This window comes from Polyodon spathula, chromosome 18, assembly GCF_017654505.1.
Source record: "Polyodon spathula isolate WHYD16114869_AA chromosome 18, ASM1765450v1, whole genome shotgun sequence".
Taxonomy (NCBI): Eukaryota; Metazoa; Chordata; class Actinopteri; order Acipenseriformes; family Polyodontidae; genus Polyodon; species Polyodon spathula.
In genome coordinates, this window is record NC_054551.1 from 32480804 (window position 1) to 32506634 (window position 25831).

The following is a 25831-nucleotide window of genomic DNA, read 5'->3' on the forward strand; positions in this document are numbered from 1 at the left end:
ACAAAAGGCTGGGGGTGTGTCAGTGCTCATTGGCTGCTTAGATTCCAAACCAGGTCCCAATCAATTTTCTTCCACCTTTTTTTTTTTTTTTTTTTTAAATAATAACTTAACAAGTCTGTAATGATCAAGTGTCTGTAATCACTTAAATGTTCTTGCTAAAACTGGTAAACAATTTTTCCTTTATGGCTGTCTGCATCTCTTCTGCCAGGTAATCAATTCCAAAACCTGCAGACTCAGGTAAGACTTACTACTTTTTGAGTAGCTCTTGGAGTATGTCTGATCATTTTAGTGCAGATTTAGCAGGAGCCTTGCTGCTCAGCCTGCTGGTCCCTGATCATGTTAGTAACACGACTCTACTAGGTACAGTATGTATGGTGCCTCAATGTAGTTTACCACTTAACATTTACTAATTCCTTAATTCCAAAACAATACATCTGTCACTACATTAGAATATGTATTATGTTTCCTTATACAAGTTTAACAGAGTAAATAACAAAGTGTAATAAAGAATTGCAATGTAAGGTAAAGGTAAGCATTGTAAACCCAAGAGAGGTATGGGAAAGGATATTAAAAAACATGGCAAATTATGGTAACCTATGTTGGTAAACAGTGTAAAAATGGGAGAAGCATAGAGAAACGGCAAAATTACCGTACAAATTTACTGTGGTAAAGTTCTACTGGCTTGTTTAGTACTTACTCATAACAGTATGGCTTACTATTTGAATGAACAGCTTACTCAATGTAACATACAGATTTGCTGTTTGTCATCCATCTAAAATGTTTGAGTTTCTTGAAAAACATCAAGGCGGTGGCCGTCGAGTAGTAAAGCACTCTTTATATAGAAACAAAATCACTTAGCTTAGCATAGACAAAAAGCATGGGATTTTAAGTTTGTTCTGATCAATTACAATTAAATGACATGTTATAGATACAGTTTTGTAATTTGATGTTGCTTACCTACAGTACAACTTTGATAACAGACAGGGAACCAATAATACTACATGCTGCCAGCTGCTGCCCAATGTAAATACTGGTACAAAAATACATTAAAACAGGTTGGATTGGAAATAGCTGCTTAACTGTGCAGCAGTGGCAGGTTGTAGTGTAGTATTGTACCATATATATATATATATATATATATATATATATATATATATATATATATATAGTGCACGTAAGTCAACATTCAGCAATATGTACCAGGCATGCTGCTCTGCGCTATGCTTGCAGCAAATGTCATTAACAGAAAGACAATTTTTTGTGTGAAAACACTTTCAGTTTGTGTTGCGTCCAGGCTGCACTGTAGCCATTAAACTGTAATTATCCTATTAAATATCCTGTCTGTCTGTGAGGCCCAGGCATGGAGCTTTATTTAACAATTAATATACTATATATATTAATAATTAATAAATAATAATAATAATAATAATAATAATTGAGTTATGAGCCATTCAGCCACGTTTATTTAGCTTCATTCAGTTTGGGCTTATTCCTGCAGCCTGTAATACTTGTGCCTGCAAGAACAAAACATAAAACAATAACAATGAAAACAAAGTTACAGAAGCTCTGTCATTCTCTATTGAACACAAAAACGTATTTTTTTACTTTCTAGTCAATTTCGATTTTCAAATTCTACTTATCTATTTTAGTGTTGTACTATTCATAGAAGAATACAATACAAACATGATTTTTACATATTGAAATGTCTATAACTGGGTAGAATAATTAGTCATTTGACAGAGCAGAATAGTTACGGTATAAATCCCATGTCAAAAGCTCAAATTGGGGCTTACAGAACGGTTTTGGGAGGGTTGCAAACGAGCATGAACAAGCACATACCGACTGTTCTGTATTGCACTGTATTACACCTGCTCAGTCAAACACAGGCTCACTCAAAACGTGCCAGTGCACAAAACAGCCCAACTAAACAATTTCTTTTAAAACACCCCACTTTTTGAAAAATAAACAGTAAGTATTACACAAAATGTAGAGCATTTAAGTATTAAGCATTTAAGTAATTTTCCATAAGATTTCATGTTAACTAAAACAAATTTTGGTGAATTGTAGGTGAGGAAAGTTGGCATTCTTTTTGATTAAGCCGAGTGTAAACAACAGTGGAATGCAGTAGCTAGAGAATCAATTTACTGTAAAACTGAACTCCATAGAGGGTCACTGCAGCTTTAAACATAAAAGCAAACATTTCTTTTCATGGAGCAGGTTGTAGCTAATTATATTGCAATTTTGTACCTAATATTAATAACATCAGTCCGCCTCATTAACATGCAAATGGAAAACCAGGCATAAAAATACCATCAGCACAGTGAAGTTGCTACCAAAACACTGGCCTGATTTATGTATCTTTTAAAAATTATACTTTTGTATTACTACTGGGAAAATGCTCACGCATCAAGTAACCTGCTGATAACTGGCTACTCCTTAATTAGATATTGCTTAATGCTAGATCTGTTTTTCCTGCCTCTGAACTGAGAGGTAACCTGCTGTACTGATCCTTGTGCTGTGTTTTAATTAATTCTTCATTTGCTTTGCTGCATTCCCCTCTGAATACAACAACGACTGGAATGCTTAGTGGTTTAAAAAAAAAAAAACCTGCACTAATGAATGAATAAATAGATACAAATGATATCTACATATATTTTGAGACTTAAAACGCTACAACAAACACTGGCAATAGCGGGGGGGGGGGGAACTATACAGATAGATAGATAGATAGATAGATAGATAGATAGATAGATAGATAGATAGATAGATAGAGAGAGAGAGAGAGAGAGAATTACTTCAATTTGGCGCTGCTGCGTTTATTTTAAATTGATCTTCGGGGGATCTTCAGTGAGAAAAATACCTTAATGTTTCTTTATTGACAGCGGCATTTATTCGACAGTGGCCTCTATTATAAAGTATATCACTGCAGCGTCAAAATTAGGGTGTCTGTAATTCAAGGGCGGTGCCAAATTGAAGTAATACGGTACATATAAATATGTGTGTGTGTATGTGTGTGTGTGTGTGTGTGTGTGTGTGTGTGTGTGTGTGTGGATATAGATATATCACTGCAAGCTGAATATTCAAACCAATATTTTTTATATGTATTCAGATACAAAAATCAGATGTTTGTATTCGCTAGAAATGACAAAAATACCTTGCACTTATTTACCACCTCACAAGTTGTGCGAGTTTCAAAAATGGCAAATGAAAAAGAGCTCTGTGTGATGTGTGTTTATATAGATAGATAGATAGATAGATAGATAGAAACACAAAATCAACAGCAGCTCTATTTAAAAGTTTTAAACAGCAAAAAGTAAACAAACCAGATTATGTGCACGCACACGAAGTGATCTTTATGGAAAGCCATCTGGGACAAAAATGCATTGTGCTCCTTTACAGCAAGTCAGAATCTCATGGGACAGAAAAAAGGCAATCACATCATTCTGAAATTCACAGTTTAAACAGTGCCCAACTTGCTGGAAATGTTGTGTAGTGATTTTATATATTACATTATTAAATTTGTTTTGTTATAAGCAAAGCTGAGCAATGGCTTTTACTAATTTTTTAAAACAAACGAATATCCAAGCTAATATTTAAATTATCAGCAAATATCCAAACATGAAAATCCTGTTCATCCAAGCATACACACACACACACACACATATATATATATATATATATTATATATATATATATATATATACGGGGGTATATATATATTAGATATATATATTATATACGGGGGGTACAGAGATATTCTCAGTTAAACAGAACAGAAAATATCTTTTTGCCTTTGAGTTCTCTGTAGGGACTCGTTTTCAGTCTTTTTACAGAGGCTAATGCAGAAGGAATTCAGCAGCAGAATGTGCTAAAAGACACCTTCCCAATGGAGAGCCTGAATTCACTTAGATGTGTCAAGTCTAAACGCATCATTTAATGCTTTCTCTCTGGTGGTGAATTCGTTTTTTTCTTCTTTTTTCTTTCTTTCTTCAAAAATGAAAAAAAGGCTGCTTGGTCCTCAGCAGAATATAAGTCTCTGAGTTTCTGGTGGGGCCTGGGTTTACTCAAAGACCAAGCAGTAAATTGGAAAGACAAACAAGGGTCCCGCTTGCACTGTGCAAACAAGTTAGTTACAGTGACATATAGCAGAGCCTAGCCACAGCTATCACTGCAAAATTACACCTGCATCATGAAAAAGTGCATATTACGGGATAAGCTGTTCTCAAGAAACTCTTAAATGATGTGATATACGTAACATAAAACAAAAGGACTGGTGTGGTGGCAGATTTCATCCAGCGCCAAATTTCTCCCAGAATCGAATAAAAAGTAAGATGTAAAGTTATATAATGTCAACAAATTCAATTACAGTACAATTCACACACATTTTGAGTATAAATATAAAATATTTTGATTTATTCTATGAATTAAGAATAAAAAAGATTTAGTTACAGATTATCAGGATGTGTCATGTGATTCGTTGGAGAAAATATTCATGTGACTCACCCGCATCAAATTTGCCACAGGAAGAAATGTTGACATTTGGGCCTCCTTATATCCCTATATTCTGACACCATAAATCAATAATAATAATAATAATAATAATAATAATAATAATAATAATAATAATAATAATAACAATAATAATAATAAGTTTAATCATAATTAGAGAAGCAGTTCTTCTATGTAGAAAGTGTGAAGTGTTACAAATGTACATGCACCACCACTACATCTCTGTCACTGGGGCTATGCATCCCAGCAGTGAATAATAATGTGAACACTAGCACTAGCACTTTCTAACTACAAAAGTAAGATATTGTTAAGTACATAATGACAGCCAGTGAGCCTCACTCCTCAACAGTTTTAAAATAACACACACTCAGTTTGATCAGTAACTATGTAATGAATGCAATGACGGGTAGCGTTCCTGAGTCCTTGGTAGTTGAGAGTGACAGTTAGTTTGATTCTTGTGTATACAATAACAAGTATTTTGCTCAAAGCTTGCTGCCAGGATAGTTTCAGAGTAAAAGACACTCTGTTGTAGTTTGAATCCATTGTAAAATCATATGCAATGCTGCTCATTTCTCCTTTTCAGAATGGCAGGTACCCCAACTATCAAACTCTGGTAGTCTTGTTCAGTTCTTGATCATCTGGAATTGTCTGATTTCCGCATAAGCAATGCAGTGCTTTAGCACTCAATCCTACCCATGCCTGTACATTCAAGAAAAGATTACAGTTCAGTTCAATAATTGTTAGTGCTGGGAGTACCATTACTTGAACTTTACTCAGAGGAAAAAAAAAATATCGCATCTTGGTGTTTGTCAGTAGTATCAAACGTAATTTATATACACTACATACCGAAAAGATTAAAAAAAAAAATAATTAAATAGAAAAATAACCTTAAATTTGACTGCATAGGATTCAATGCACATATAAAAAATAAGAATGTGACAATAGACAAGTTCATTTCTGCAAATATACTGTACCCTATGGTAGTTCTATTAAAGGTGAAACAACTTGCATAATACTTGAGCATCATATGCATAATATTTGAGCATCACTTGTAGACAGAAGTATGTTTTTTTTGTTTTGTTTTGTTTTGTTTTTGTAGGCTTAGATTACAATTGGAGAAAGATGCTTTTCCCTTGACTGGCAAATTCCTAAATAAAAATCCACTGTGCAAATTGCAATCAAAATGAAAAACATATTTTTTTTTTAGACTGTACACAGGTATTCATAATGAATCTGAGAAAAGGCACTTAAATTAACAACCTGCTTTCTTCTTTAATCAATTAAACCATGAACCGCATTAAACTTTTTAAAAAAGAAAGAAGGAAAACACTGTCAAGCTTTGTTATTGAAACAACAAACATTGGGTAATGCTTGAGGGCCATTTATTGCATTTTAATACCATTTCTATTTGTCTCTTGTACCCGGTGGACTGTAGTAAACGCATATTATTATTATGTTCCCTTCGTTGCTACCCTGTATCCATAAATTACGTTATACATGCTTTACAATTAGTTCTCAAACATAGTAGATACCTTGCTGTAAGGTAAAAAAAAAAAAAAAAAAACATGAATCCATTATGCATTAAGGATAAACATTTGCCAACAGCAAGAGTGAGGCAATATGCCATATTTAGATACCATTGACTTTGTATAGACATGTAATACATTTACAATGTGAGCACTTCCAATTAGCTCACAGTTCTTCAGCAGCCTGTAACATCATCACAAGACATTGGAATTGCATATCTAACATAGCCTCTTAGGAGGAGGCTAGGTGGTGCAGAGTGCTGATGTACCAATTTTACTCCCAGCACCCCCAGTGCAGCAACGTCTTCACCCTCACATGGGAGGTACCGTTCAAAAGCAATATTTTATTTTTCAGTCATCAGTGAATAATTCATTCTCTGTAACATTTACAGTAGGCTATACTACCAGCACCTACATGCCATTGACATTTCATGATGAAGAAGGTTCTGCTTCAAAGATAGCACTTTGCAATAAGGGACAGTTCATGCCGGTTGTAATCATGCTGCTCACTACAGATACAAGGTTTAATATAATCTTCCCAGCACACTGGAACACGCGTTTGGGTCCACTTACTGTATACACATTCACATTCATGCTTGTGTGACTGACAACACAGGATACAGAGGGGACATAATCGGCAATGGAATTCACAATGGACATTTACAAACATCATTGTTTGATTCTGAAACCCAGAACTCCTGATGAGTCTGTAATATGAAGCTATTGTCTCTGCCCCTCCTGAATTCAGTGTGTCAGTCTGAGCTACATACTCCACTTGGAGAGTAGATTCTCCTACGAATAATTACTGAATCAGCTGATGAAATGTTGGAGTTAAATAGGAAATAATTCTTATGTTGGGCATGTGAAAATCCATGGCTACTGTTAATTATGAGGAAATATTGAGCTCATCCAAGCACTGAGTTCTAACACTTGGTCACCTTGATTGCAAGGCAGTGAGCTGAACAAACCCTTCAGATTCTAATAATAATAATAATAATAATAATAATAATAATAATAATAACCAGTTAGTAACAATTCCATGACACAAGTAACAGAGAGCAACATCAGCCTCCACTTACAGCAGCTATTTCAGATCTAAAACTCTAATCTCTGATGAGAATTCAGGGACCAGGACTCACAAGCTAGAGCCAAGAGGCAGTGGAGAATAAAATGGCAGGACTCAGATCGATACTGTATCACTCTGTCTGCCTGGCAGGGCAGCCTGCTTTGGGGAAGTCATGAAAAATGCATGAAGGAAGCAGCCACGTCATCTACAGGATGAAGAAAATAAAGCAGCAACGAGAAATCCCCCCGGGCACTCGCCAGCACTTAATCGGCTGCACTGCGAAATAACTGCTGCTTTGCTTCATTGACAAACTGTCATACTGGCTCGACCTGACTCTATGACAGTGGGTGCAGAGTGCCAAGGGCTGCTACTTGTTGCTGCTACCTGTTGCACAGCAGTCATCACGTAGACACCTATGGTTATCCAGTTATTGTTTTGTTGAAATCTGGCTGTTGTCAATACAGTCTACAATTAAAGAGAAAGCTCTCTGTAGACCATCTTGACAAGGCTTAGTCTGTAAAGCAGGTGTTCAGAACTTGTTTTTCTCCCATCAGGATGAATTCACGCTTCTGATTACCTAATGATGAATGTTGGATGGGTAATATTGTTTGTTATAACTGGGTGTTATTTCTGCTTGTTAAATCTGTGTTTTATAATTCTACAGTACCACTGCTAATAATATTAATATTGCTAAAAGTAGAATTCTGTAAACCCTTAATAAACATCTACAATGTATAATGTTCTATAATGTATCCTCATATTTTTTAATCTGCTACAACAGAATTCTACTAAAATTGCAAATACAAGTCTGTCAATCCATCTCAGAGTTCCGATGTCTCGCGCTTCTCTCTTGGAGTTTGCCACGTCACCAGAATCCTTTGACATAATTACAGGCTTATTGTGTAAAGCTGTGTCCTCATTATTCCTTGTGTTATAATAATAAATAAACTAGCTCGTACATCGTTTTCATGTTTACTGACGTTTTCCTTTCTGACATGTTGTTCTCGTGACATCCTACTCTGATTCAGCTCTCTATCTATAAATTTCAATTCCTCATTTCAGGGGTCTAAATTTCGAGCTTGCATACTCCTGCGTGTTTCCCAAACAATTGTCAAATGTTTATGACAGCATACAGTGAAAACAACAATATTGCCTTTAGTTAACAACATTAGCCGTGAATGTAGATTGACAGCAACTCTCGCAGCAGCCCCGGCAGCAAATAATACAAGGCAAATAGCATTCAATATAGAAAGACATCCAAGAAATTAGAGATTCAAAAACAATTTTAGAGTAATAAGTGAAAGCCACTGAATAGAATCAAAATGCAAATGTGCGGAGGACTCCAGAACATGTTTCCAAACAAGCAAACACTCTGCTTAGGTTTTTTTTTTTTTTTTTTTTTTTTTAAATCACTTTTTTTTTGTTGCTGCAAAATCAGACTGAATTAATAAGAAACATTCGGCACCATTGTCTTCTTTGATTTTTATTGCAAATTTTATTTTGTTTGTATTTTTGTGCTGATATAAATGTATATGTAGGGTTAGAGCTGTATTTTTTTCACTGCATTTCACAGACTGAAAATAGGTATTTCAAGATATTTCACAGACAGAAAATAGGTATTTCAGGGCTCCCAAGTGGTGCATCCAGTAATGGCACTCCGCGTGGTGTGCAGGATGCGTCCTAGAGCCTGGAGATCACCAGTTTGGTTCCAGGCTATTCCACTGCTGGCCATGGACAGGAGTTCCCATGGAGCGGCACACAATTAACTGCGCGCAGCCCGGGGTGGGGAGGGCTTAGATCAGCCAGCGACCCCTGTAGACTGGCCAGGCGCCTGCAGGCCTGCCGAATGAAATGAAGTGGGTGGCTGACCACATGTGTGCTTGTCTCCATCCTACCCTAATTTAAAAGTGGGCATTTCAAATTGGTGAAAAAATTGGGTAAAAAAAACAATTAGTGATCCCAAATTGTATACATATATATATATATATATATATATATATATATATATATATATATATATATATATATATATATATATATATATATATATCAAATAGGAATTCAAGATATTTCAGATTAAAAATAGGTATTACACAGATTATATGATAATATGTCATAAAGCAGAAAAAATAGTGTCACATTCAAAATGTAGAATTTCTTTTATTATACTACATATTTAAATGCATACCTGAAAAAACAGTAAATGCTAAATTGTAGAAAACACTTTAAAGACCATCAGTGAATTAATCACCATCAGTAAATATTACTGGGTCATGTCCAAGACATTTAAAAAAAAAAAAAAAAAACTGGGGTGTAGAAGAATCCATCTTCCAGCTGTATGGTATGGCATTGAGTCTATGTTCTTTTATATATATATATATATATAAAAAAGAAGGCTACAGTAATTTAAACCACCAACCTGGCTAGATCTCCTGCATTAGAGCAATCCCATCTTAAGTCACCCTAACAATTTTTACACCAATTTCAGCACCAAGGACAGCTATTGGTTAAATCTGTGTCACACCAGAGATCTCAGGTTATGACTGCAATACAACTATATACATACCAAAATAACTATTAAGTCCAATACGACACCACGTGAAAACAATTGCACGTATGTTGCATATCATGCTTTCAAGTCAGCAGAAGCTAAATAGTTCATATTTTACCGTGTACAGTTGGCCTAACCAGCCTTTTACTGTTGTTATATTGGTATTGCATTTTATTTTCCCCCCGTCTAGACTAGTACTGTATATTACAATTCACATTGTTGTTGTTCTGAATTAAAGGACAAGTGGAATCTCTTTGTTAGTGACTTTCCTGCAATTTCAGAATATGAAACAAGCATCACAAGTGGTCCCATTCACAGCACAGCAAAGCCTGTCGTAAAATGCAGGATTATGATGCAATCAGACTGGGAGCTAAATCTGCAAATAATAGAGTTTTTTAATTAACAAAAAAGTCAGCAGCATGACGTAATATGCTGTTATAAAAATAAAACATCACTTATTCTAGCTTTATTATCTGGTAAACCCTTAATAGGTTGACTCACTACGCCATCTGGAAACCGAATGGTTACTGTAAAAGAAAGAGCCTTTATGTGTTCAAAAAAGGGTGCATGGGCGCTTTAAACAGTACCCTAATTACAACATTTATAACCCAGTATCTGGAATTGAATTTAGACAACTTGAGGCTGTGCTGGCATGAAAAGACTATTTGATTAGAACAGCAGTTGTTTCATTTGCAGTGCAGCAGATTGCAGAGCATCTCTATCCGGTATGCAATCTGTATTCATTACGTTTGTAAAGGATGATCCATGTCCTGACTCGGCGCAGATAATTTCATGCAGATGCACACTGCTCCACATGGCCCCCATGTTTTCCTATCGCCATCACCACACAGGGTGCACAGCCCTGCTGTTTGCAAATTCTTATTCTTTTATACTAAACTAAAAGCTTCAGGTCCTCTTCGGCAAAACATCACAAAATATATAAATGTGTCTTGATATGAAAAGCTTAAATATATACAGTGTGTGTGAATTCCCACACAAACATCAACACAAAATCAACCGTGTTGTTTATATACTGTCATATTTTTGTAAAACTGGCTTTCATAATACACTCACAATGGAAAATATATAAAAATTCCAGAAGGATATTCACCATGATTACTTATTTCTTCATTTTAACCAAGTTACATCAATATTCTGCCATTCTAAGCCATAAAATGCATCTCATAATATCTCATATATTTTAAATACAGACAATGAAAATCCAAAAACACAGACATGTAGAGTGCCATTCAACATTACCTGTCATGCAAATATTGCATATACAACTTGGTATTATATGGCAGCACAGAAAGCAGATGTCACCTAGAGAGCTGTGGTGGGAACTTTTTGCTTGTTTTTTAAACAGGATTTAGTTATAACATTTCCAGAATGCCGTGTGTTTTTTGTTTTGTAAATTGAAAATGTTTGCAAAAATCAAAGGATTTTAGAGAACAGCAACAGTTTTATCAAAAAAATGCTTTGGTCTAATAACCAAGAGGTTATTCCTGTTACTAAGATGCAACATTTTGAAATCATACTTGTCGAAAGGAGTTTTAAAAGAATGTGCAGAGGGGTTAAGCTATGGCATAGTAGTGCACTGCCTGAAAATGGTTGGGATTCCAATTAGGCCTCAAAAGTCATATGTACACAAAAAAAAGCCTACCAACATACTTTATAGGATACACTGTTGAGTTACAGCTCTGAAATTAATTGGTTTAAACTCGTATTTCCTTTTAGATCCCACTACCAGTATATTATAGAAGAATGGCCTTCAGCTTAGAGGATTATTTATAAGCCAATATCACACCACCCCTTCAGGACATTATTGATCCACACCAGTAAACTACAATTGTGCTGATCTACTGGATATGTTGAAAGAAGACTGGAGATTTTTTAAAAAAAAATTTTTATAGGGGGCCAAGCAGGGAAAATAGGGATATTTTTTACATGATATAGGCTTTAATTGTATCACAACAATCCATTAAAACATGATGCTTTTTTTGCATCTTCCTCTGCTGTACATAAACAGTACCATTTCTCCAATGAAGAGCTAATAGAAAAAGAAGTCATGGGCGGGGGAAGCTATGGGCCTCTGTGAATAGACCTAATAAACTCTGATTCAGCCTTTAATCCAGGCACTCAGCTTGCTAAACCCACCTCTGTGGCACAGCACAGTGAGAGCAGTCCCTGTCGGCAGTGTGGGGACGGGGACGGGGGGGGGAGGGGGGGGGGGTGATTATAATGATCAATAAGCAATCCAGGTGGAGGAGGAGACACCAGCAGGATTCATCACCCCCTCTAATTCCCAGGGGCTGAGCAATGCAAGAATTTTGCATTACTGCATGCATATGAGAGAGCATGTGCTTCTGCAGACATGAACTGGAGTATGGTGCATGGCACAGTGCATGTTTTATGACACAGTTCGCATTCACATGCAGGTTCAAGCTTGTCAATATAGCTGTAACATTTTTTTTTTTGCTGACAGCTACTGTAATCCAATGGTTATTAACAATTGCTCTCCCAATATTTTACAATTATTTTTTTAAGTAGAGCTATGTCTTTCAGAAAAAAATATAATTGAATAGTAGTTGAATAGTGGGATACATCTTTTAAGGTAAGGGTAACCCTGACCCTCTGATTTAGCAAGCATTAATAAGCATGTCCCAAACTCATTCATCAAGCCTCATTCAAGCATTTTTGAGAATGAAGGGAATTGTTCCAAATGTCACACTAGTATGTTGTATACACCTTTTAAACCACTTGCTGTATCGCTGTGTCACTTTGAAAAGACTTGGAAGGTGTAAGACTAGATCAGACCTCGCCTCCATGCTGGTCCACACCTATTAAAGTCCATGTCTTCCTTGCAAAAAAGTCCCCTTCTAGTTAGAACTCAATGGTACTGAAATATAAAACGAGGGGGGCGGTTCAAAGTTAAGAAAAACTAATTGCAAAGGGATTCTAAAGGTAATTCAGGAAACTGCAACTGCAGTTGTTCTCTGGTTTCAACTTTTTTCTTTATATTTCTAATTGCTTTGGCTCGTGTTTCATTTACTGATCTTTCCAATCGCTAATGCACTGGTTTATGGAATAGCCACTTGTCATTTTCAATAGTTTTGCCCAGAGGGGACTGCAAGTACATGTCGCAGCAATCACCATACTCTACAATTGAATTTCTGAACAAGCACTTTCCCCACCAAATTGACTATTTTTACAATCACTTCCCCTTCCATTGAATTTCTCTACAATCAAATGCTTCTTCAATCAAATGGCACTAGACACTTGTCAGGGCTACCTCTTGAGAATGTTACCATCAAACAATATAATAATCCGCACCTACAATGCAACGTCACTAACCAGCACCGTCCACTAGGGAAAAAAAAACAAAACATACACAAACACACCACAACATCCCATGGCACATCCAATTTCCACAAAGCCTTTAAACTGGTTGAGGCTGGCTTACATTCCTTCAAAATGGCCATCTTAGTTCTAATATCACAGGGTTTTACTATTTCCAATTTCCCTGTTCAAGACTGACAACCAGTAGGCTTAGAGGGATAAAACACTCCAGCCGAGTGCCCTGGAAATGTGCTGATATCTCTATAGTGTAGCCTGAGACGGCTTTACTTATTTATTTTATGTATTATTCTTTATTTATGTGTTCAGCCATTCAACGATCCCCCAACCCCACCCCTTTAGAAGTAGATTAAATTCTGTCTTGTTCTCATTTTAAAAGGAAATTGAATTGCTAGAAAAAAGATTAAGCAGATGAGAGGAGGGTGGGGGCGCACTTTCTTCACAAGCAGCAACTCTGAGCTACCCCCCCCCACCCCCACACACACACACACACACACACACACACACACATACGTTTTTTTTGCCGCAACAGCAAATATCCTGTTGGACGCTTGGCCGTATCTTCCCTTACAATCGATAAGGCTCTTTGCGAAGCACTCCCATTCATCTCGTGACCATAAAATTTGATTAGCGCTGACTACAGCACTGCGGGGAGATGAGCCGATAGAGAGTCAGGCTGCAGGAGACAGCGTCCCACACTTTCAACAGTTTTTTTTTTTTTAGCACTAACAAGGCCTGTTAGTGGCTGCATATAAATATATTACCCAGTGGGAATACAGACACCATGCCAGCAGACTGTTTCCTGTCTTTTACTTAATAAACTTCTCTCCATTAAACCAAAATGACAACCCTGATAAGGCTCTGCTCTGTGTTAATAAAAGAAAACAAATGACCCAGCTCCGCTGAAAAGGCCAACAGGCACGCCTTTCATTTTCATTTCTATATTTGTTTAACAAGAAGGGAACGGCAAAACTGTTGGAAACACCTGCCATAACACTGTTAATAGGGTGTAGCATGGCACAAGTCAGCAAGGTGGTATGTGTTTTTGAGGGGTACATGACTATTCCTTCTACAAAAGTACCTCCCTACTATTATCCCTCTATCAAGGTTGGGAAGACCTGCTGTCTTGCCTACCATGACTGAAAGTGACTTCCAACAGGGAGATGCAGCTGGTATACACCACTATACAACAGAAATGAATCCGTCAAGAAATATTCCTGTTATCAAAGGTGTTAAAAAACACAGTCCAACCCATTATGTTCAGACCCACCATCCACTGGCATTCTGTGGTCATTCAACAATGAAAGTCGTATTGGGGGGGGATAAAATTAAACTAAGACTCAATTCATATATTGATAAGAAAGGCACATTAGACAGTTAAGCGAGAGAGGAACTGCACACCTCTTGATTCAAGCTTTGTTGAACAAGCTGTGGTAGACAGTACCAGTGGGTAAAGCTGATGAGAGACATTGAAAGATAGCACTGAGCAGCTAGATTGCAGCTGGTTCACTACTGTGGCACCAGCTGCAATCACCAACAAAGCCAAGACTCAGCGAGTTCCATTTCACACAGCCTATTTATAGAAGCTTGATGTGCTTTAACTAAACTGGTTGGTCCCCCATTTCTAAAACTTTATTTTCAATACTGCTGTACATCATGTGGTTTAGTCCCACATGGCAGACAGCATGGACAGTTGCACAATATTAACACTAAGTTGCGCAACAGTATTTATTTCAACTAAAACCCCATACATGGACATGAAGTGAAGATTGTAAGTGTGATTTCTGCATTTAGAATTCAAAAGTGGATATCAATGTGCAGTACTTGGGTCCAGAGATAGGTAGACTTTAGAAGTCTTCTGTAATGGTTGTTTCCAAAAGTTCTGCTTTTTTTCCCACTTTTAAGATGCAGTCATCATCTTCGTCCCAGACAATGGCAATCCCTAAACAACTATCAAACATAATGTTCTGAACGAAATGCACCCTTTTCAAGCTATAGTGGTAACTCCACAATTATGAGAATATCTTTAGCTAGTTATGCACATAAAAGTCCATTATAATTATTTGCTGCATCCTAAAATTAAAAACAAGTTATTTTCTTTACTCTATACATCCTTTGAACTAGGAAATATTACACGAAACAGATAGGACAAACTAAACCACTCTTTTTTTGGGTGTTGATTGTTACTGTATTAGATGTTGAGTACTGTAAGGTGTTTTGTCTGTGGGATATCTGTTGCTTTCTCACCTGGGACTCCCGTAAGTTTTCCACAGAGAAGCTGAACCAGACTCGGAATCGTGGATTGCAGGTGTCTGGCCGGATGAAAAGGTCAAACTCAAACTCACTGATGTAATCCACCCGTCCCAGGTTACCTGTCGAGACAGAATGCTCAAACCTTAGTACCTTGGTAGTTCGTCACATAATCAGATGCAAGCATCTTCGAGGGAAACATACCTATTTTAGCAATAGGGATATAGTAGAGGTGCTCATATATACTGTACAACATATATCACACTGGGAGCCGCTTTCCCTTTCATGGCATTATTAAGTTATTGAGCACATCTGAATCTGGGGATATAAGGAGGAAGGTCTTTACAAACGTATATATGTCACACTTCAGAGTTTTTGAAAGATGTGGCTATACGTAACACATTCTGAAATATGTTAGTTAAGGAAAAGTACTTCAAATCTTGGCCCTTTCAGATGCACTCAGTACACACACACACACACCCACCCACCTAGGGGTCCCCATGTTGCCGAGAGATGTTGCTCAGGGAACACTGGTAAGTTGAGACAATGTATCTCATTAAGCTAAGCGTATATTGCTTTCCAAACCCTGCTGAACAAGATGCTACATCTCCTGTACAAACATACAGAATAAGCAGATCAATCAAAAGATTCATTATTTGGAGCTTCTTGCTGTGGGTCTGGATCCAAAGCCGGTCCCCTCCTCAGATGTCTCAGAGTTAAAACCCTATCCCCAGACAGCAGGAGGCATGTGATGAATGAGGGACCATGTGGCTCGCTGCGTTTCATTGGGCCAGCCAGCCCTTTTTGAAGAGTGTGGGCTGGACAGCCAGGTGCCAGGTAGCACAGAGCTAATTACTGGCAGATGGGGCAACCACCACGCTGTCTCAGCAAATCCACCTCCTTCTGTGACCGGAGGCTAATCTGAGCTCTTCCTGCAAGTTCTTCAGATGTTAACACTTGGCTGGCCTAGATGCGTCCACACACCCTGTTCAAATTGCTCTGGAGGGATTTGCGACCATTCCTCAATCAGTGCCACCTCTAATTCCTTTAGGGAAGCTGAAGGGGTGAAAATCTGAAATGAAGCTTGTATTCCAGACTCCTCGCTTTTGAGACTGCTCTGCCAAATCTAATACAGTATGTATATTCTGCACTACTACTACTACTACCATCAGAGATTATCAGTGATTGACAGTATGAAGTCTTGTATATGCAATACAACCTACTGACATACTTAATTAACGAATCTAGCATGGATGGAATCCCAATTGACAATAAAAGCATCCTAGTACAGCCTGTGTCATCGTAATTCCCAAATACCCAACTCCAATACTCTCTTATAAACTTCCCATTGCTTCAAGCTATTTAACATTGACCACAGAACAATTTTTATGGCCCTTGCTCTGTGTATCCCATCTGCCTGTGCACCAATGTGAATATATCTAGGCTTGCTGTCTAAAGTATGCACATGAAAGATTGTTGCAAACAAAACCACAGCATAAACACTCAAACTCCTCTAACAAACAATGGATTTCTGGCTCCTTTTATACATGTGGACACTCCCCAGTTAGAACCAATTACCTAACTGGGGAATTGCCACACCTGGGACTGCTGGCCGAGATGGGGTTAAATGAAAATCTAACCTAGATTCCCACACACACACTATTTACAGCAGCCACACCCCTTAACAATTATTGTAATGTGCCGTCATTGGCAATATATGGAAAGTAATATAGAACATTTTTGCAATGTGCAGAATATGGATAAATTAACTGGTTAAATGCAATCAAGGAAAACATATTTCACACCACAGGATCAGTTGTGTTTTGCTGCTGTGCAGTGGTAATTTTAAACAATCTTTAGATACAGGCTGACACTTATTATTTGTCAATAAATGTTAAGACTTGCAAAGCACAATCGTGGAGCTACACAAGATAAATGCATTTAAACGTGAATTAATAGCAACCCAAATACCTGCAACCAAGGAGTTTTGAAAAACTGATTTCCAGCAGTAATTTATTTCAACTAAAACCCCATACATGGACATGAAGTGAAGATTGTAAGTGTGATTTCTGCATTTAGAATTCAAAAGTGGATATCAATGTGCAGTAATTTTGTATCTTGTGTTGTCCTGAGGATTCAGATCTGGATCCAGCCAGTTTGGTTATCTACAGTTGTACAGAATGTTGCTGTATGTTATGTCTACCGGACAGTTCAGTTTACATAAGTAATTTCAAAGCTATCTTCTCTCAACAGAGACACACAACTGTATGTGCAATATTAACCATCAAGCATAGAAAACAAATGGTATGCAGGACCCAGCAAATCAGTTTTCAACAAACAAAATGTAAAATTCCACCCAACAGAGAGATGGCTTTGGTGCATTGGGGACAGACGACAGCTCCATTGGTGCAGTTGTGATTTTACACTTTGTCAACAGAATTATGACTCAAGGCTCTCTGTGTGGATCTCATTTGCATCGTAGTGGAGTTCATTTTCCCTTCTAAACACATTTTAGAAAAATAAAAAACAAAACAAAATGCAATGCAATCAAATTCCAGAGAGTGGTTCAGTTATCTGAAATCCTATTTTTGTTTTGTTTTGTTTTTTGTCTAAGGTCATGGTTTGCTCGTTAACCAAACAGTAATGTTTTCTAAATTAAAATGACCTGTATGTTTGGGTTTAGCAGTCACCCACGTATTGGTACAAAACTTCAAACACTCAACCATTAACCTGTAAACTTTGGAAAACCCAATAATACAGTCGTCGACTGTGACAGAAGAGTGTAACATGTCCAAAACTGTAATAGTGACATTTATCAGGTTTGGAAACGATAAAGGATAAACTTTAGAATATCCAGCCACTTGGCAGCTGCTGGCTGCCTGTTTTTCTGTTCCCTACTATAATAATGTTCAGCTTTGCAGCAGTGGTTAGCTCAGTAAGTAAATGCCAGTTTGCTGCAATTTCATGGTATCTGCTTGCAAGTGAATAACGGGAAAGACAGTACAGAAGCTCAGGAGCGTCTTTGAGCAGGGTAACAATCTATTTTTTCTTCTTCCTAATGCCATAAAATTATCTTCCCTGCAGAGAGTTTAAAAGATAAAAACAGAGGGAGCTGAAGGATCCTGGAAAGCCTGAGGCAAACAGGTCAACAGGACTGCTAAGAAGGGCTGTTATCATCTTGGTAACAACTTATCGGGGAGCTTGCAGCCCTGGTTATTTACAGTTATTGCTCCCTCTGGATGCGCACTTCAGAGCTTGGGCTGATTGCTCTGTAATGAGTTCGGGAACAGAGAGAAGACAGACGAGAGAGTGAGAGATACAGAAAGAGGAGAGAGAGAGAGAGAGAAGGAGTCAGATACAGGACTTATCAGAGCACCTGTAGTTGCTCAAGGGTTAGATTTCTTGGTTGCACGACAGTAACAACAGTCAAGTTCAGTGGTCTGCAAATCCACTAGTATCCATTACCTAGTAGAGTTACTAAAATAATCAGCTGAGCAGTCAGGCTCCTGCAAGAACTGCTTTGGACTGATCAAACTTAACACAGGTGTTACACAACCAGAAATAAGACTCACCTATGTAGGCAGTCATGGAGGGAAAGTAGTTTACCGAGCATGGCATATATTAAAAGCACATGTATCATGATAGTGATTAAGCTCTAGATGCTGGACATGTGGATTTTCATTCAAGAGTGATGCGCTTCTATCCACAGGTGAGTAAAATATGTTTAAGTAGCCTGGCAGTTACAGCTTTTCCACCAAGCTCTGACTCATGGAATTCTTGTCAAATGAATACTCTGAAACTTGCCAGCTTTCATGGTGCAGTCTTCAAGAAGTCAAATGTCTTCATCTGCAGTTATGATTGAATGTTTGTATTTAAATCATACCTTACAGCCTGCCATCACCTTTAAACCATTCATATTTTATCTAAGAGAGTATTTATATTACACGCTTACTTAATCTTGATTTTAAATTCCTTCTAGCCAGGTATAGCCAATTTGTCACAGTGTCCAATAATAACTCAGAGATCTACAGTGTCCTTTGATGATCCAGGCTGGAATTAAATAAAAAACAAACCTTTGATTTAATTCAGTCTGTCTGTGGCAGTTTTCAGTGGCTTCTGTTTCTTTTTCTTTTGCTAACTGCATGGTAGACCGGTGGTTTCAGGTTATCTCCAATGTGCAAAGTAGATCATACGCACAGCAAAGCAACAGGTCAAAGGTTGGTTTAAGTATTCTCTCTGCAAAATCTTCTTCTTTTTGTACAGCATGTACCTGTGCATGTACTGGTATTGTTGGCTATTCGGATTCAGGCATGTTTAGGGTTAGGCAAAGCAGCCAGAGAATAGGGTGTCATCAAATCTACTGTGGAGAAGGATAGGGGGATGGGGGTGGGGGGTGGGGTGGACTATGCAGAGAGAAGCCTAGCAGAATAAATCCTCTATTATGATGCAGCTTTTCAAACTGGGGATTTACACAACGTGCTGATGCTGTCAATGCACTGGCAGCTTTACAAAATAAAAATCCCAGCTCTTTTGAAAAGCAGTCCAAAGCTTGGGCAGTGCATCGTTTCCAGGGGTGCACTTGTTACTGGCACTCAAACATCTAGCATTCGGTTAAACAAACGACAACAACAAAATAAATACAAAAATCCTACAGAAACATTTGTTGATGTTAACTGTATGTTTGTGTTTTATAGAACTCGGGTGCATCATTCAATATATTTTATTCAAAGTGGCACTAGGGGCCACTTTGGCTTGCAAGTATTTCTCATTTCTGCAAGTTCAAGCCACAGCAATAGAGCTTAAGATCCTGTTAAGAGTTCCAGGCATTGATAAGGTTCTCTCAACAGCAGGCTTCACACAGACACTAGTGTAGAGGTAAAACACCATTCGAGTGCCATCCCTCTTTTAATGATACCAATTGCTTCAAATGTATTTCTGTGAACTCCATTGTTTGTAATGTGCTTGTAGTTATTTAAATGTATTTACCTGCAGTGTAGTAAATGCATGTACAACTCTCTTATAGTGTCTACATATAACACATATAACACTGAGGAAAATGCTGCATCTTTTTAAAAAGAACTGTTTATAATGTGCCTACAGTAATACACAATTTATTTTGAATTTTCACAACTTTTCCATTCAGATACTGCTGCAAGCATGTGCCTTCCTAGAATATGAGTCTGAAAGCTTGAAATCTACAATATAAAAGGAATGCAACTCAGCAATAACATTGGGGCCTGGTGCAAAACTGAATGAATGCATATATTCAAGTACATTTTTTTATTTTTTTTAATAAATTGTATTTCTTCAAGGTAGAACAGTGCAATGCAGTTGTCTAGATTTAGAAGCAGATGCATTTTAACATGGTTTGAAAATATCTCACTGGTCAGGCTAACAAAACAAAACACATTTATAAGAAAATGTTATCAGACACCACTGGACTTTAGCCTGGCACTTCCCATTTATATAAAAAAATAAAAGTTTTTAAAACCCAGATTGGTAAACAGTTCCAGATCCTTGTTCAGTTTCCTTTCTTGCTTGTTGCTGAAGATGAAAAATGATAACTCTGGTTTGAAAGTGTGTTTACAGCATCAGTATTGCTTCGAAATGAATTATTCCATCACTGGCACTGTGTGTGTGCACCACTTTAGTGCTTCCGAGGCTTGTTGCCATCATTTTCACTTACTGCACCTTTTTATCACTCAAAAGAAGAGCAACAGTACAGGGCAGCAACACGGGGCCTAAGGACTGAAACTGTGGAGCTTCTGCAATTACAGACAGGTCTCCCTTTCAGAATGAATGAGAGAGACTTCTGATCAACAACCCAAACACCCAAGGACATTAATCACATGAAACAGATCCAGCTGGGGACAAGTGGAGGGAGAGGGGGAGGAAATAGGAGAGAAATGGAGAGAGGGAGTGGAACAGATGAAAAAAGTAAAGGGAGGAGGTTAATAGGTTTAATGGGAGAAAAAGCACCCAGGACTGAGGTAAAAAGAATTGCAGAAAATAGATGGACAGAAGGGGAAAATATAAAACAAAGCCACAAGGAGAAAAAAGCAAAATGGGTATAAAAAAAGAAGGAATAAAAAGAGCAAAAGAGAGGGTCAGAAAGCATCAGAGATGAAAAATGCAATAATAATAAGTGGAATAAAAATAAAGCAGAGGACATTCTTCCTTGACAGCCTAGATTTATCTCTATATTCTCAATTCCACAAAAAAAAAAAGCCATTTGCTGTTTCAGGCATGGGAGCAACTTCAGCACCAAGGACATGTCATGAAGATAGAGAGGGGTGCTGAGGACAGCTCTCATCGCTCCACTGCAACAGCTGTGTAAAACCTTAATTAAAATGACCCATAAAGTAGATAACACTATTTTCTTTTTGAGTAAATTGAGCTGTTTGCTAGCTCACAACATGAATTTCTAGGAAAAACAAACAAATTGACTGTATTGTTTTATTTGATAGGCAGTGCTTGTCTCCAACTTCCCCAAGTCCAGCAATGCAGAAACGAACACGCTTGCCAGTGCTGCATGAAAGTGGAGATTTGGAGCGGAGAAGTAAAGCAGAGAGGTAGAATAGCAGCACGATCGATGGAGTGTGAAGGGAAATGGCATCCTACAGAACACAGCACTGCGGGAGAAGACAACTTATCTGCATAGCAAACACAAAATAAATAAACATACACGCAAACACATTCAGGCTTCGTCAGCTAAACACTGCTGTTTAGACAAGATAAATCACTTCTCAGAACTGACATGAGGCTTTTTTTTCAAATATTTAGAATCTAAAACCTTCTGGTCACAAAACAGCAGGCTTAGTTATCAAAAATACAAGACTACAGTTACTGGACAGTAATAATAGTCTAGACTCTAGAGTATGTTTATCAAGGGAGATTACGTTTATCAAGGGCAGTATATAATTAAAAAAAATAAAATAAAAATGGTTTCATTTGTAATTTGTAATGCAAATGTCATCCCTGGTATTCTGCAATACATAGCTAGAGTTTCAGTAAAGATGGGCAAGACTGCAAACCGGACTTTGATAGTCAAACAAAATCTGTTCTCCAGAATGGCCCAGAGAGTCAACAGTTTTTACGGTGCATCATGAAATTACTGTGCAGTATTAGAAAATGGAAACAGCTGCCAAACATGCAACTATTAAAGTCTGTTGTCTTGCCTTTTAAAACAGAGACATGTTATAGAATACAAAACCAATCAAATCAGTCATGTCAAGGACAGGTCACTTATACAAAAGGATGTGCTACACATAGCAGGTTATTCAAGTAGCAAGAACAGCAAATTACCTTAATGAGACAATATTAGACCAATGTAGCATACAGCACAATTCTGCTATTGTTATTCAGAATATATACCACATATTACAGTTACATTTTTTTGGACTGAGCAAGGGGAAAGGGAACAATGGGAACAGTTGTAATTGCATTAACTCATGTTCACAACTCGTACCCCTGATTTTAATGATACTACCTCTTGACTGACTGTGATCCTATTGACTGATATTATATATATTATATATATATAATATATTATAGCCATATATATATATTATATATATATATAGTATAGTATCATGCTATGACAATATGTAATTCGTTTAATACAATGCAGAAATAGCAAGCTTATATTGTTTACGAATGTAGGTCATAGTCAGTATAGCAGAGTATAGACTACCTGTGATGGTTATAAAAATGACTATTTGCATAGTCAATTCTAAGTAAATGTATACACTTTTTGACATTACCATTAAGAATGTAGAACTATAAGCTTGGTTTTTAATGATGGCTGGAGGAAATATTCACAATAGAGTTTAACAAACTGCATTATCAAATTTCCCATATTGAAGGTAATAACATAGTTAGCTAATAATACTTTTTTTTTTCTATAGAACACAAAACATGTAAGTTGCAATATGAACGAGCAAGTGACCCTGTAATCTGCATACAGCTGAAAATGAATTGGAGTTTAATTTAAATGCAAATTAGGTTTTATACTTTAAGTAAACAGCAAACACAACCATAGCACCGTTTCAATAAACATATTCAGATATATTACACTAGATACAAGATATCAACATTTACGTTTTGGAATGTTGTTCTGTTCACATATTTATGAAAAAGGTGGCATGTGTCATCAAAATGACAAACACGGTGACAGCACCATTATCAACATCAGATACCACAATGCAGTATACAGTACAAAATAAATTAATTGCTTAATAACATTCCTTCTATGCAGGAAAACTACCACTATTTCAGCAAGAAATATTCAATTTTTTAGTATCATGCAAGGATACAAAGTCATACAACAGCATAGTTTAACACCAATGTTTTGTAGACCTACAAAATAGTCAAAGAGGTCGCGCACTGTTCTGCAGGTGTGTGCTGTGTGTAAATCCATCGTACATTACTTTAGCTGTAAAAGGTGTATTTGTAACAGATATTTGAACAAGTAATGTGCTTTATAACTATAAATTATTATTATTATAAAGTATTATTGCTGCATCAGTGGGCAGTGACCATGGCCTTACACACAGCCAACTGTCTTTAGAAAATAAATGGGTCTCATGACCTCTGGAGACTTTGCAATATCTAGTAACTCCATGCCCAGACACTTACAAACTTTTAAAGCAAAACTTGCTTACCATTCAATGTAGGTCAGTATACTGTATATTGCAGCCCTTGAACCAGATGGACACAAGTACAGGCTAAAAGTTCCTATCCAATGTTCAAATGTTTTTTTTTTTTTTTTAACTCCCACAGTAGCAGCAGAAAGTGGCAGTCTGGCTCAGAAAATGCTATATACTTTATAAATAATGTAGTACTGTACTGTGCCTAATCTTAACGAACAAAGATCTAACAAAATAATTCAACGAAATCTACCTAATATCCGTCAGTCAACTGGGGAAGCAGCCGGTTATTAATGAAAGGAAAAAAGGGGTGGGGACAATTTCACCCTTTACAGGTGTAGTGTCTGGCTGAATGAGTCAACAAGTTATTAATGAAAGGAAAAAAGGGGTGGGGACAATTTCACCCTCCAGTGCAAGCCAGTCTTAAAGCATGGCTTGCAAACAAATATTTATTTAACCTATAGTAGTTCCAAATATATTATAAAATGATAATACATAGTTTTCTTTCAAAATTGCACATTTGAGACCTATATAATGAATGGATGTGCATAGCAGAGAAAATTCAAGGAACGACTGTGTGAGCTACAATTACTTTAAGGAGTCATTTAGCAATTTAGTTAATTAATATTAAAAACCAAACACACATTTACCATCTTAATTATTACGGATTTTTTTTTTTTTTTTTTTTTTTTTATCTATGAAGTAATGACAATGCATATTAATTAAGATTTACTGCAATACATGCTTAAGCTCTATTTATTTTAATAAACAGTTTCTATTTTTTTGTTTTGTTTTTATATTGGTAGATAATATATAAAGCTGTGTTTTTATAATGTCGATACATATATAATGGTGGCCACCCCTCCATTAGTTTACTCAAACACTGGCAGACTTAATTCTGCAATTGTATTCCGACTGAGCTGTCAGTTTTCTTATCAGAGCCTGTGTTTAATAAACTCTTTATATGCAAATGTTTACACTGGGAGGGATGGCAAAGCAAAAAACAAGAACAACAATGGCACTCCTCCCTAATTCAGACGCCCTTCACTGCTGCTATCTCAGCTCACTGAAAAGCTCTCTCTTTTTTATAACTTAGCTCTGAGATTTGCATCAATAGAAGGGCTAGTTTCTGCCTCCTGACTAATTCACTGTTGCAATCCGTGGCCTTAAAAATCAATCACACTTCAACACCTTCAGTAATTCCCTGTAAAATGAGCAATCTATGACTGTCCGTCCACATATTACCTAGCAAACTAGTGCAAAGCAAAGCACTCTGGCTACTCCTGTAAGCTACTCAAAACCCACTACCACCACTATCATAAAAACGCTGCAACTGTACACAGTACAGTATTGCAAAGTAAGGGCATAAATAGCAGTGGGCATGTAAATGCAATCTTGCCCAGTGGTTTCATATGCACCACTGCAGCCCGTAAGTGGTTAAAACATTTAGCTGCTGTTGCTTTACTAAAACAGCAACAGGACATTAATTTGACATTAGTGCAGTAACATCAATTTCTCTTTGTTTCCAACTTTGGAAATGCATTTACTGGAAAGAGATTAATATCAATTCCATAAATCATTCAGAAGAATTTCCAGACTTGGAGACATCAGGCTGATCTCATATATGTTAGCTGATCTCAGTTTGTGCATGCAACAGTCATTAATCAGTGTCTGAGGTCTACAGAGCATGTCATCTGGCAAAAGAGGCTTTTTCCAAGAAAAAAAAAAAAAAAAAAATATATATATATATATATATATATATATATATATATATATATATATATATATATATATATATATATATATATATATATATATATATATATATATATATATATATATATATTCATTTCTGCTATTCGGAGTTGGACTGAGAGTCGGTGACGTGGACATCGGCAACAATGACGCATTATCTACTTGAAGA

At 36.9% G+C, this 25831-nt stretch overlaps 1 pseudogene; it reads right to left on the minus strand.

Moving 5' to 3' along the window:
• Nucleotides 1-25831, minus strand: part of LOC121330687 — a 248659-nt pseudogene that overhangs the window by 216636 nt on the left and 6192 nt on the right.